The following is a 13,745-nucleotide window of genomic DNA, read 5'->3' as shown; positions in this document are numbered from 1 at the left end:
CTTTAATGTTAGAGGAAGAGGACCACAATTTACCTGTAGTGACAGCGCCGGTGTCACATTTCGGCGAAAAGGCAAAACTTGTGCACGTGTCTAATCCCAGTCTGGTGGTAAACAAGTCACAGCTTGGCTACGACGGTGGCAGTAATCGAACTATTTGCTAGCATTTTCTTTCACTTAGCAGTAAATTCATACAAATCCTTGCGGTGTTTGGCGCTATGCACCTGTGCGGTCTGGAAGGCCTCCAGGGCCGTCGCAGGAAAGTTTAATTACGAGAGCGGGAGTAATCGCATTAAAATCATTGCGCGCTGTCCAAATAGTCGATTTCCGTTGTCCTCGAACTTCGTAACTGTTGCTATACATTTGCGGACCATCTACTGTTTGCTTGTATTTGGTGGGATTATGAATGCCGCGCGCCTATTCCAACGTTGTGTAGGATTAAGACCCGCTGGTGCGCTTGTCGCGTCGGCAATGATCACACAGCAAAGGCTTGGTCGTGTTGTGGATCTCAGAATTCGCATTAGTGTGTAGTTGTTTTTCGGCCGTCGACCGCCTAATCAACTATATAATAAACATATTGAAACGATTAAACGATTACCGGCCAATGTTGCGGTCGCGTATTTACGGCGCCGAGTTAGATTTTGGCCAGGCGTGAGGACAACGTCATGGAATTGATTTATTGCTTTCGCGCGACTGTGAAATATTAATGAAGGCGAGACGCAAGGCTGTCCTCGAAAATATGCCAATAACAGGCTGTGAACGGTATGGACTGGATTTTATGAATATTTATGCAATGCTTGTTTGCTTTAAGAAAGAACATAACGCCTTTAAACGATAAACGCAATAAAGCCACAAAAAATTGCGAACTTTTATCTTATATTGTCGTCCTTTATTTGAAGCTCCCGCTGGCATACAGTTTGCGTTGCAACTTGCAAGATTAGCTTTGTTTTTTTCTCGCTTTAAAACTGTTTTGCGAGTTTGTAAATGTCATTCAGAATTTTCCTATTATGTCATCTATCTATAGGTTGCGAAACCAAAGGTCGACATTCGCGACATTTCAAGCTGGTAATTTACATGAAAAAAAGCTTATTGTATCACTATCTTAGGTCCAAACATGGACAATATGTTTCTGCCACGATGGAAGTACGTTCTGAACAATGTAAAAGCGTCATTTTGGCTGATAAGAGCAAATCTTAGGTGGAAGAAGCTTTTACTTAACGTCAGTCCGTTTAGGGGTCACTTGTCTGCTATGTGTCTTTTCGCACATCTGCGTGTTGTTTATCGAGATAAAATGTTTTGTTGTTGATCCCGCTCCAAGGCGGTTTAACAGAAATCGATATACCTTTTCTCACTAAAACTTTCAAAAGGCTTTTGGTGTAAGTCATCAAACATATAAGCCACACAAGCTCCATATTAGCATTAAACGTTTTTCACTTAACATTAGTAGAACGTACACGACTTATGTTATAGCACTTTTCATCTTTACATAGTAAGTAGTTACTGTTATGAGTCCGTTTGCTATAAAATATGTATATATGTTTGGTTGTACAAATGCCACCATCTGAAAACACTTCGCCCAACCCTTTCTCATTCTTATATCGCATTTCACGCTAAATCTGATAACAAGGATCCTATTTCGCGTCGTAGGGGTTCCGCAAACCTTCTGTTAAGCCAATTATACCTTGTCAATAACAGTCTAGTCCCATGCCATAGTGGTTTACTTCTTAATACCAGTGTCAAAACGATAAAAAGTACAAAATTTGTTAATACACCTGGTCTTTTCTGCCTGTTGGATCCGATAATATAGCAAAACAGCTATGAATATCTAAATTACGGCCTTTACATGTTGATAATTTGATTAATTTGGGTCGTGTAATTTAAAAATAATCTATACCTTTTTGACAGCCCGCAAACTACCATGTGGTGTGATATTAAGTCAACTGATGCCTATAGGCATGCTTATCTTATAATATCCTCCATTTAAATAATTATTTCTGTTAGTTAAAGTAAAGCTCCTGCATGCCGGTAAAAATGTAAAGGTAAACCCTTTTTACATGTTTTGTCAATAATCGGTGTTGAATTTTGTGAATTTCTTGCCAAAGGTAATTAGTGGAACACTACAGCCATTGAACACGATCACTTGCCCTCATACCCTCCATACCTCAAGTTAACGGTGAGAATTTCGTTATTTCCAGAACTAATCCGAGCAAAGCATAGCGGCGCGACGTTACCTAACCCTAGCGAGGTGATAAATTAACGGAGCCGATCGGAGCTCGATAATTGCTGGTGGGGTTAGACCTTTACTTCCAAGCACCGGGGCAATTAAATACTCTTGGGTGCTTTGAGGTGCTGGTTCATGCTTTAACATGGCGCGAAACGGGTTTTGGCTATAAACGTTCAGCTGTCGTTCTGGTCTAAGCGTCATTTTTCTTCCCACCCTTATCGGAGTTTGTGTGGAATCAACACAGGTGCTATGTTTCCGCTCCATTGGCCCACCCATTTTGCGGTTGCCCCTAAAAACGTGTGAACAACGCGACCCTAGGTTGGGAATTCTATAATTTTGTGTGTGCTATAAATGTTGACTGTGAAAAAATACCATGGTGCAACATTGAAAGGTCCAAATTAGTAGAGCGCTAGGTTCTATAGATGGTATCGAAGTTGCTGCTGTGTCAGGCCAACCGTTAGGGCGTTGGAATATCAACGTTTATCTGATTCTAGTGAGTTACATGTAGTACACAGTGTGTCGTTTTGCGGTCCGTCACAATTAGGCACTATGATTTATTTTGAGTAGTGCCAGCCCGTTTCTTATCTTGCACGTCAACCAAGTTTATGTAACTTCACACTTTTAACGAAAAAATCTTGATGCTTAGTTTATCTTTAAAAAAATCTTTCAAATGCACGACACAGCACACAAACTGAACTTGACTGCATGAAAAACCTAACGTCACGCTTAGTTCATTGGACCAGTATGACGTACGGAACGAATACACGATGTAACGCTTGCCTATCTTCATCACGTCTTGATCCAACAATTCGGAAGATCCAAACGCGATGTCGCTGGTTTATCACTTGCCTTCTATGTTCCCATCAATATATACACTTTAAGTCAATTACAACCTTTGCAGCCTATGTTTGCTTGGTCTTACAGTCAAACAGTTATGCAGTTTATAGAAATGTTTGCGGTGCAAGATAATTGTTCGGATGCGGCAAAGTTCGACGATGCGAAACCGGTGCATTTTGCTTTTTGTGGTCTCTCGCGGTTCCTGAAAGCGATTGAACTATGTTGTTAGTTGTCAATTGTCTCCTGTATAGATGTTCCTTAAAACTGGAATTGCAAAGTCAGCCAGTCAAAGAATTTCCACCGCATCAGATACCTATAAGATCCGGTACAGGGTAATATTGAAAATAGTATTGTTACACCAGGTATATGATAGTATCATCAGCAACTTAAATAGTTGCAAATGGGACGACAGTGAGGTTGTAAGCAAACAAAATAATACCGTACTGGATGTACAGAGCTCATTTTGGTTTTATTTCGTAGTTATTAATTAATATATAACCTGTTTAGAACTTGGTAATTAGTGTACAGAATTAAGGATAACGGAATTGATGAATTTATTCGCTGATCTCTACTTCGCGGCTGAGTTGAGAGAAATTCAAAACAACGTAAGTTAATTGAACTTTAAAAATCTGTGTTTAAAGTGAAATTGCGGCAAAACGGTGATTTGTTGTTGTTGTCATGAATGAGATGAGATACGCGCAAAAAACTTTCAGTCGGTGCGGGTGGTCGCCTTGTCAGGCCTTACCTGTTTCGCATCATAAGGTCGATTTTGCAAAAGCTCTATGATCTAGATGTGTAGTGTGGTTACTCAAGGATGAAGATGGTTGTTTTTAACGACTCTCAAGCTCAAAGCTTAACAGATCGCCTTGGTTTAAGAAACCTGTTTAGCGTAAAAATGCTTTGTTAGGCAAGGATCACACAACAGTTTGAATATGCAATAACCAATTTTTAACTTGCAGAAAGTATAGCTTAGTGACTACCATACGTTAAGCTCTCTTTTCGATAACATGCGTTTTAAGACCTTTCAGGCTGGTTATAACAGAAGTATTAGGGGGTAAAAAGGTATGCTTACTCTCCAAGGAGTTTATATAAAGCCCGAACTTTGATTGGCGTTGGGTAAAGCGAGCAGTAAAGGTTATTGCTTGGATAAAAACTCCTTACAAGGTGGTTGTTGATGTTCGCTACCACAATTCATTCTTCAGCGTTTGAACTTTGTTATGCGTTTTTTTCCTGGAAAACCTAATGAAAAGACATATCTTTCCATAGCTTTATAGGAGCTTGAATACCGAATTGGCTGTTAGTCTGTGATATTTTGTGTGGGTATTGTGTTTATTGGTTGCATGGATTGGGGTAAGGTCAACAAGTTTTAAAAGGTGGATTTGTGTTACTCCTGTTATTGCAAAGGATTGTGTTTAATGTTTTTGCTTCAGAATTGTGAGAGTAATGCTAATTCATGTTCCTTGTGCGTGCATTGCACAACATGATGATGGAGTTTGGGAGTTACCACCCCTCGTAAGTGTTCTTGAATTATTCACCCGATTTGCGTATCCTGCTTCACGTTGCGTAACTTCTCAGGCAGATAATCGAAATTCGCAAACAATATAACGTAACGAATCGCGCTATAATTTCGTCAACTTTCCCCGCCGGATATGCCACAAATTAAAGTAGAAAGTGTCAATAATCGACATTTCACGTCTACGTGTCTGCCACACCAGTAATTTTAAGATCAATACGTTACCCAATATTGCTGGATCTATCGACGCTGGGTGAGATCCTATAAATAGAAACTTGTTTACTTCTCAACTACATCGGGGCTTTTTGCTATTTAGGGTGTTTGCTTCGGCTTCGGGTTTTCCAAAAAGATTTGTTTTGTATGTTGTGTATGTGGTGGTCCTTATCATGGTACATTATTATGGATCAGGAATTATCGACCTAGGCGGCACCGCCTACCTCTGAGCGTTTGGAAAAATACCTTGATCGGTATATAGCCTACACATCGTGTTCAATACACCAGAGTACGTTTGTGGACGTTTTTGTTTTATTTTAGAAAACAGTTTCAAAGTAAGCTGTGTGGATAAAAAGCTTCATAGGCCAACATTATTAAAATTTCGGATATTACTGGTTGCGAATTGCACAATTTTCACTCTGAAATCGCTTTCTATTGTCAACGTAGGAGAGAACCCGCAGGCCACTTGAACTTTCAAGATCAAACTTTAGTTTAATTCAAACCGAATGAAGCAAAACTTTGCCCATTGTATACTACATACAACATGCTACAGACGGCAGATCAACGATATCTCCCATACACAACACACATCTCTTCTGTTCCGTATGATTTACCGTCTGCCGTGCTCTTAATCCGATTAGATCCTGGCGAGGCATTCAAATATTAATACGCCTCGGCGAAGGTGCGCTTTCATGTAACGGGGTTGTGTTGACTCGGCAAAGAGTCGACTTTCATAGCATTTACACAACAAAGGTAACCTTATCGCAAACTGTGACAAGCGCGGAAGTGTGGAGGCTATTTACGATCGATCAAGGTGCAACAGTCGCTGCTTGGTCGTCTCCTCCCGGCAGCGACACACTTTACTTGTAAAGAGTTGTTGATATGTATCCGACCTGCTGACTGGCCCCTCACAAAGACTGTTTTCACATTATCTGAAGGATTGGAGACACACAGGGCAAACAAACGAAGTGGCCTAAAAATGTGACACAATACGTATACTTTGATCTAGTGTGTTATAAGTGCTATATTTGTGTCCAAATTTTCAAATATGCTAGTAAATATGCTAACAAAAACAAACTTTGAAATTAAAATTAGGGTCCAAAATATTTGCATTATGGGTGCCTGTGTCCAACAGTTCGATGGAATACGTAGCAGTCTTAGCAAATCACTGTGTACAAAACTTGTTGAGTTTATCATTAGATTTTAACGCCAGCCCCCCACGAAGATTGCAACGCTTGCCACACTACAAGTTGCAACAAATGGAGACGTTATCATTTGTTCCCCGTCTCAGGAATTGTGATAACACGAGGTGGAACAGACAGCCAGACACCGAAAGTTGTTCATGTAGTAACGCCTGGGCTCGTGTTATAATCTCAAACGGTATGCCAGGCGCGGAGCAATAACATGGACATCAAACGCGCCATGAACACAGAGCACCACAGTAACGAAGAAAAATATGATTTCGGTGCGGCCGGTTCGCCTCAACTCCAAAATCAACAGCGTAAAGTCGTTGGCGCGTTCGTTGATAGCTTCTGCCCGCCGAAGAAACGCTTGCGGAGGGCGAACACCGGCGCTGTGCTGTCTCGCTTGGCTTGTGACCTCGTATTTGTAGCGCGTGTGCACAGGAGATGCTGTCGCGGATTTTCAGCAAGGCTTGTAATGTTATTAGAAGCACGCGTGCCATAGTTTCCTAGTGATGCCTTGTGAAGGTCTGTTTAAAAATTGTATTTGCCTCAACATGTTTTTGTATGAGGTCTACACGGGTTTAAAAACGTTTATTGTAGCTCAGCCCGATACTTCACTGTCAGAAAAATAGCATTTTCAGTAATTGCCTATTTGTTTATGCAGCAACGGCAGGACAGAGAAGGTTAAGTTTTGCTTGTTTACGAAGGTAAAATGACTACAACCTCAGGTGCTTGTCAATATACAAGCGGTGAAAGCCACAGAGTCGGGTTGCTGCATGGCCTGCGCACCTACCAGGCTAGAGTTACTCTACAGACGCGCAGGTTTATGTGCAACCATGTTCAAAGACACCCGTATAAGGAACTTGTTTGTTTTGCAAATTTCGTCCATTAAACGGGCTTTAGGCGTCAAAGTCAGATAAGGCTTGTGAGTTCTATTTTACTTCACTTTTGTGTCAACACTGCAACCATTGAAGCTGTACTCGACTCCAGTCAGCCAAATGTTGAACTTATTCTCTTGGTGGAGCTTTTAATAAGTGAACAAACTATCCTGTCTCGATGGGGGCAAACAAAGGCTATTTGATGTACAACGAAATTGGCCGCTTACAGAAATAATTAAAAAGAGTAGAAGATCACAGTTTGGCGCCTTGGGTATTTCGAGAACGCCCGATATTCCGAATTCCGCAGAGACTTTGCCAAACCTTGTTTATTCCAGCAAGAAAGCGAGCTAATTGAGCGCGTGATTCGTCTGGCAGCTAATCGTTATCTGACTAAATTTCAAGTGCCGTAGTGGGATCCAAAGAAATGAAATAATTTTTTATGCACTCAATGCAATTTAAAAACTAGTACACAAAATTGTTTTCATTTGATCACTAGTAAACTGTTAGGAACTCAAAGCATTGGGAACTTTTGATAAGATGATCATTAGGAGCAACAATGAAGTAAGCGTCCAATGCTGAGAACAAATTTCTAACCCGGGGATCAAGGGCAATAAATTGAGAGTTGTCACGTTAATGGTATTTTAAAAGCCACAAAACTTCTTCTGTGTATACTAAAACAATGACGCAGTTAATAAAACATTTCGGGGCTGTCGATTTTTGTTTGCACGCCTTGAAAACTGAGGCGTTGAAATGATTCAGAATCTTCATGGGGATTAGTCCACAGTGATTGATTCGCTCCGGTGTTTGCTCATGACAAAGTTGAAGACTGTTTGCTCGCGCCTATCTAAAAGCAATTGCGCTGGACCCCGCTGTATTTGTCGCCCAGAGACATGCGAATCTGTTTACCTGTTTGTTAACTACGATACAGTGACTTTTCTTTCAGTTGTGTCAGCCCAAAGTCCGCAAGTGTTTGATAGAATATATAAAAGGAACCGGTTTCTTTGTCCTTGGCAGTACAATGGTTGAGCTTTTGTGGATATGCTGCTTTTGTACCCCCTTTTTCAGTATTGTTTTAATTTGCCGGGTAGCGTAGAAAATGGAAAATACATTTATAGCTAGATGAAATGTTTTTCATTTGGAGCTTTGGGGGAACAAACACCAATCAAACAGATTTTATATGCACTTGTTTTGTCCAAATGTAACATGCACTTGTTTGCTGCATTTTGATTTTCAACCAGCTGTCCCCTGCAGACCTGTTTACGCATTCTCAGTCGCACAAAGGTCGCAAAAACGCGAATAAAGTGTGGAAAACAAGAAATTCCATGCACTTTGCACGTTTTGAGGTATGTGTATCCAAATCAATCCGGAATTGACCTTCGCAGATTAGCACGTTCAGTGTTTCGTATACTAATGGCACGAATCTTCACTTTGCACAGTCCACTCTGGCAGCAATAAACCATTCTTATCTTGTGCCTGTGTACTCAAACCTACGTTAAGTGCCTGGGATATCTGATTGGCTGATCGATCTCCGTCTTTCGTTTAGCCTTTTAAGCTTTGGGCGTGATTTGTGCTGACGGCGCAGTGATTTGATGTAAACCAGTTTTGTTCCTGATAGAAACATTTGGTCGGTTAATCTACATGCTGCAACATTTCTAAGGAAATTGTGATGTGTGTAAGTTGTGATGTTTTTGTTTTTGGGGGCAAAATTTCACGGCAGACATTTCCTTTACATAACTTTGTGTTATTTATTAATTCTTTGCGTTTTTTGAACCAGATCTTCTGTTGCGACCTAAACTCAGAAAAACTGCCCTAATCCCTTTTATCTAATGGTTATAAATTTACATTAATTTTCGGCTAATATCCGAAGCAAAACAAGCAGCACACATGAAATATTTGACCAAACAAAGGAGACACATCGTAGACCTGTTACATTCGTTTTTCCGACTTTCAGTTTTGATGGTCGATACAAAGTAAACTTACCAAAGTGGTCATAGTTGCGTTAAGGGGGACACTTGAACATTTGCTCATGACTCTAGTTTCCGGTGTTGATTGTGAATCATAGAAACACCACGACCTTGTTGATTCAAGTCACTGCTGCTTAACAGTGAATGTATAACACTTGTTATATCCTTGCATGGTGTGTATTAAGAAAGGTCCAATATGGTCAACTTTCATTATAAGGTGTATGTTTTATTAGTTTCGTTTATAAGTTTTTGATGGTTGATATTTGCAATACTACGAAACATAGGTTTCTTAGCTTGCAGATAATAGGGTTTTGCAATTTCGCACTGATGTTTTTTCACGTACAAACGCGTACATCTAATTCTATGCCAAAAACTATATATCTTGCTGTACCGAACTTTGATAAATCTACAGTAATGCGTTTTAGTGATATCGCAATACCTTGACTAATCGTCACGAAATACCACAAAACCACGATCTTGCAGTGTTGATAGGCATGATTATCGACGCCGCACTAATGCCGTTTTTATTTCTTTACCGGTTTGTTGTAGGCAGCCCCGCGCAAATCTTCAAGCGTTGTTTGTTGTTGGCTACTTTACCGGCCTTGTAATGACTCCGCCGATGTGCTGTTGCGATACGTAGGCACGTAACCTTTCACCTCAGGATGCTTTAGTTTTGGATAATATTTGCTGTTTGTGCATTTTTTTGCTGAGCAACTAATGAATACCTTTGCAAGTTAAAGGCTTCCTGCCCAAAATACATCAGCAATTGTATCCAGCAAACGTATATAGAATGCCATAGTCGTGAATTAGAGCATAAACTTGTTCCGTACCGGATATTTTCTAGTTTACAATTTTCACATACTCTTTTCGTAGAAGAAACTGTCCAATTTTGTCGGTTTAAATGTCCTTTCCCTAAAAAGTCAAATTGCACAAATTGTAAAACCGTGCTTCAGATCCATAATAAAGTGGTTAGTTTCTGCATCTTCCACTCATCAATAGCGGCGATAAAGCAATTGGTCAGCAATTCCCAAGAGAATAGTCTCAATGTTCATAAATGCAGATGATTGTTGGAGATGGTGGTTTGTTAAGTTCAGTGTTAAAATTTTGTGGCTTGATAATATGGAATACAATAGAGATACACATTTTTGTGGTTGGGGATGACAAACTATGTCTTAAAATTAGTTGGTTGACTTTTAACAAAGGTTCAAACATATAGTTTACAATCATTTGCAGCCAGTCTCCAACGTACATTGTTTTCCTGCGAGAGTGGAAAGACCTGAAGTGAAAGTCATAGACACCTTTAAAGCAAGAAAATAATGTGTATTTTGTAAAAGAAATGTGTGGTGTTGAAATGTAACACGCCAGTTTTGGGCTTCGCCACTTTCCGAATTGTCATCTTGGGTGGTTGAAGGTTTATCTTAAGCCACGAATGACTTACAACCGACGATTACCTTCAATTTCAAGTGCTTTGGCATTGACAATTTGCTGTCGGTTGGTTTAAAATTGCACACGTTTGTAGGATAAGTGTTCTTGCTTTTATGCCTACCTATGTAGCCCAAAGAGAACTCGATGATGAAACGTAAAGTGTTTATTGTTTCGAGACACTGGCCTGTATCTTCTTTTCTTGTACATCTAGGATTTTTTTACAGTATGTGAATGACAGCGACTGAACTTTGCTATATGCGCTGATGTTTGAAACACACTTGTTTGTACGAGTATTTAAATTCTGTTTCTTTTAAAAGTAGGGTCATTCATTGAAATATTTGACATAAAATTAAAAGCCATGGCATATTGCCTCTATAAAATTTGGTTCACACTAATGTCCTTAAGTAACAATCTATAAGATTGTTTTGGGACGGAAATATTCTTCATCGAAACATATACGTTTACTTACCTTCGTACGTCTTAACGATAAAAAAATCATAGTGCTTTTTACGTGCAAAACAAATCACGATTGTTCATACTGACCCTGCACTTAATAATTTACCATTCTATTTCATTATAGGCCACCAATGAAACAAACAAGGCTGCAAAATTATAAATAGAAGCCGATAGTACTTAGTTGTGAGCAGGTCGCGGTTAGCCTACTGATTTGAAGGACGATGTTTATATCAATACGACGCGAACGCAAGGCATGCTTGTGCCTCCGGGTCCGTCGGCTTGGTCGCATTGATCGTTATCACAGCTCGCAATCAGCTTTGTATTCAAGTTGAAACATCTGCGCTTGGTTTGAAAAAACTCCGACGCAATATATCAAATGCTCCTGGTGCTTAATTGAGTTGCTTGGGAAATTTATCAACTAGCTCATATAGTCTCCCATTTGTTATGAGCCTCATCTGTTGTTGAATATTTCAAGTTCATGCCAAAACGTTTTAAGCCGTGTTTATTTGTTGATTTTTTTCTTTTTTTGAATTTAATTATTTGAATTATTTTGCGTGTTTGTTAATACTGGCTAATTTGTTGATGGCCTGTGTTAGGCGTGTCGAGAAAAGCAAGGCAAAACAAAAAAGGTGGACAGCTCACCTGATGCAATCTCTTAACTTATCAGCTGCTCTGCAAGCCTTCAGGGTACTTTGTCATCGGATCTGAATTAAGCCGATTCGGCAAGTAGATTGCATATTTGGCACGCACGTGGAATCCATTCTCTGTCTGTTACACAACGTGCCTGAAGGAAGGGAAAACATTTTAGCTTTGGACCAATAGCGAGAGGAAGAACGCGTTGAAAAAGGTTCGAAATTAAGTATGCATCAGAAACTTGGTAAGCTACATTAATCTCCATTCTTTACGCAAGACAACGTAAGTTCCCCAAGAACAGTCAGTCATAACTTTAAAGCCAGGCTTGGATTACAGTTCTTGGTGGAAACAAATGGAAGTTGATATTCTGGATTTATTTGTTCAAGTGTTATGTGGTGTGCAGGACTATCCGCACTTATAGCCACTGAAGACAAGCGTTAAGCTCTAGAGATGATTTAATATAAGATTGAATCGTCTGGCTCTCTGAAGTAAGCCGTAATTACCGGTAGCGTTGTCTGCGTCAAATCGCTTGCAATACTCGAGCAACTTGATCTTTAAGGCAACTTGACGCCGTCTTCGCTTAGTTTGGTGACAATTTTCTGACGTTCCAGTTTTACAGCGCAAGCAACTGTTGTTCTCGAGTGTCAGACTAAATCTTTTCGTGTGGACGTTTTAACGATGCAAGGATTAGCGGCAATCGTGTTCTGGAATTGAAAGCTGAGCTTATATCGATTGTTGTTACCTAAATGACTGCAAGAACGTATTATTATTGTTTCAAGGACCATGTGCAGAGCTAAGGCTAATCAGTATATATGGTAGTCAATGGTCGCTGCGATCTTTCTTGGTTTAAGTTTTTATAAGAGCAAAAAGATGTACTGTTGTTTTTTTGTATTTTTTTGGCATTATTTTTAGGCAGCTTGTACTTATTTAAGTTATCTGGTCATTGATAGTAAACAACCGCAGCCTAACTATAAGCAAGAGGTTACTATAGTTGTTACACTGCTGTACAAATCGTTGACAACGCCAGTCAATTTAATATAATCGCTCAGGTAATTACTAGGTCTTCCCCATGTATTGCTATTTATGTTGAATATCCACAATGTTTTGTAGCGAAACAGTGTCATTCTGTGAAGTTAAATTCCTATATTAAAAACACAGCAGCGAGCCACGTCCGTTGTTGGTAAAATAAACGTAGTGCGTCAAACCGGCCTAAGCCACCGGAGGATTTACGTCCGATCATGGGATGTATCGCAACCGTAACCATGTAAAAATCTGACCTGTCTGTGGTATTCGGTGTCGATCAAGCGACTGTGCTTTCATGGTGTGGAGAAAGAACTTAGGATTGTTAGGCATTTGTAGGCTGAGGATTAGCGTGATTTTGCGGAACGAATTTCTTTATTGCTACATGCTAAGGCCTTTGAAATTTTAGGTTGCATGACAGAAATGTCATAAGAGACAAAAAAATTAACAGTCAGAAAGGTGCGATATATATACCTGGTTATTTAGGATTGTCTGTAAACGCACAGTTTTTGCATTGTTTTTAAATGAAAGCGCACATGCAAATATGTGCCCATGTAGTGAGGGCTAATATGACACCTGTTTTTATCCTAAAGACACCTAAACTTTTTTCGTTTGATTGATTTGAACTGCTATAACTCTTTGTTTGGCATACCTGACGTAACACGCCTTAAGCCCTATCATATACTTGTGAGCAAATGTAACGCCTTGTAAAATTGTATTGTCCGTTTAGCCTCAATTGACCTTGCACGCCGCGGCAGCAGATTGGCCACTTGGTTCTCGCTGGTTCGGGGCCACCGGCACATAGGCGGTCAAAAAGTGATCCGCAAATAATACACGGTTGTGATTGGTTCCGATCATCGGCGCAGACGGATTAGTTCCAGGGGTCAGTCACATACAAAGCTAATTACCTGCTATGTAAGACAGCCTCTTGGGAAACATGCCGTCGCGCTGACCGTAATTGAAGGCTACAACACAGGCAGTCGTTTCAAGTCGAAATTGATACATTCAAATGAAGGTTAACGCGATTAGTTAAAACAGATTTGTTGCCGTTTTGTAGTACGTCTGATCTTGCCACCGTGTTAAGGTTAAGTGTGAAACTGCGGTGAACGCCCGTACTTAACATAAAACCGTGTAATGTTTATGGATATAGCACGTTACCACCGGTCAATGATCGCGTAACTTTTAGCTGGTACTAAAAACCAGGTTTTGACTTCAGTAAATAATATTTTTAGTTCTATTTCAGAGCGTATTTTACAAACAAAATTGAACAAACGGACCGTTTTGTTTCGTTTTTGTTAGAAGCAATTGCGGGTATTTTAAATGAGATATGGCTATAGGCAGGGTTCCCATCGACTTGAAACCAAAAATAAGGACAACCGAAAAATTAATTTTTTATGCGAA

The 13,745-nt window shown here is 39.9% G+C and overlaps 1 protein-coding gene across 4 annotated transcripts in view; it reads left to right on the top strand.

Moving 5' to 3' along the window:
- Positions 1-13,745, top strand: part of LOC145239230 (teneurin-3-like) — a 76,283-nt gene that overhangs the window by 3,769 nt on the left and 58,769 nt on the right. The window lies entirely within an intron of this gene.

The sequence above is a fragment of the Phallusia mammillata genome, chromosome 7, assembly GCF_965637545.1.
Source record: "Phallusia mammillata chromosome 7, kaPhaMamm4.hap1.1, whole genome shotgun sequence".
NCBI classification, from domain to species: Eukaryota; Metazoa; Chordata; class Ascidiacea; order Phlebobranchia; family Ascidiidae; genus Phallusia; species Phallusia mammillata.
The sequence above is the reverse complement of the archived record's forward strand: the minus strand, read 5'-3'. Positions and strand labels throughout refer to the sequence as shown.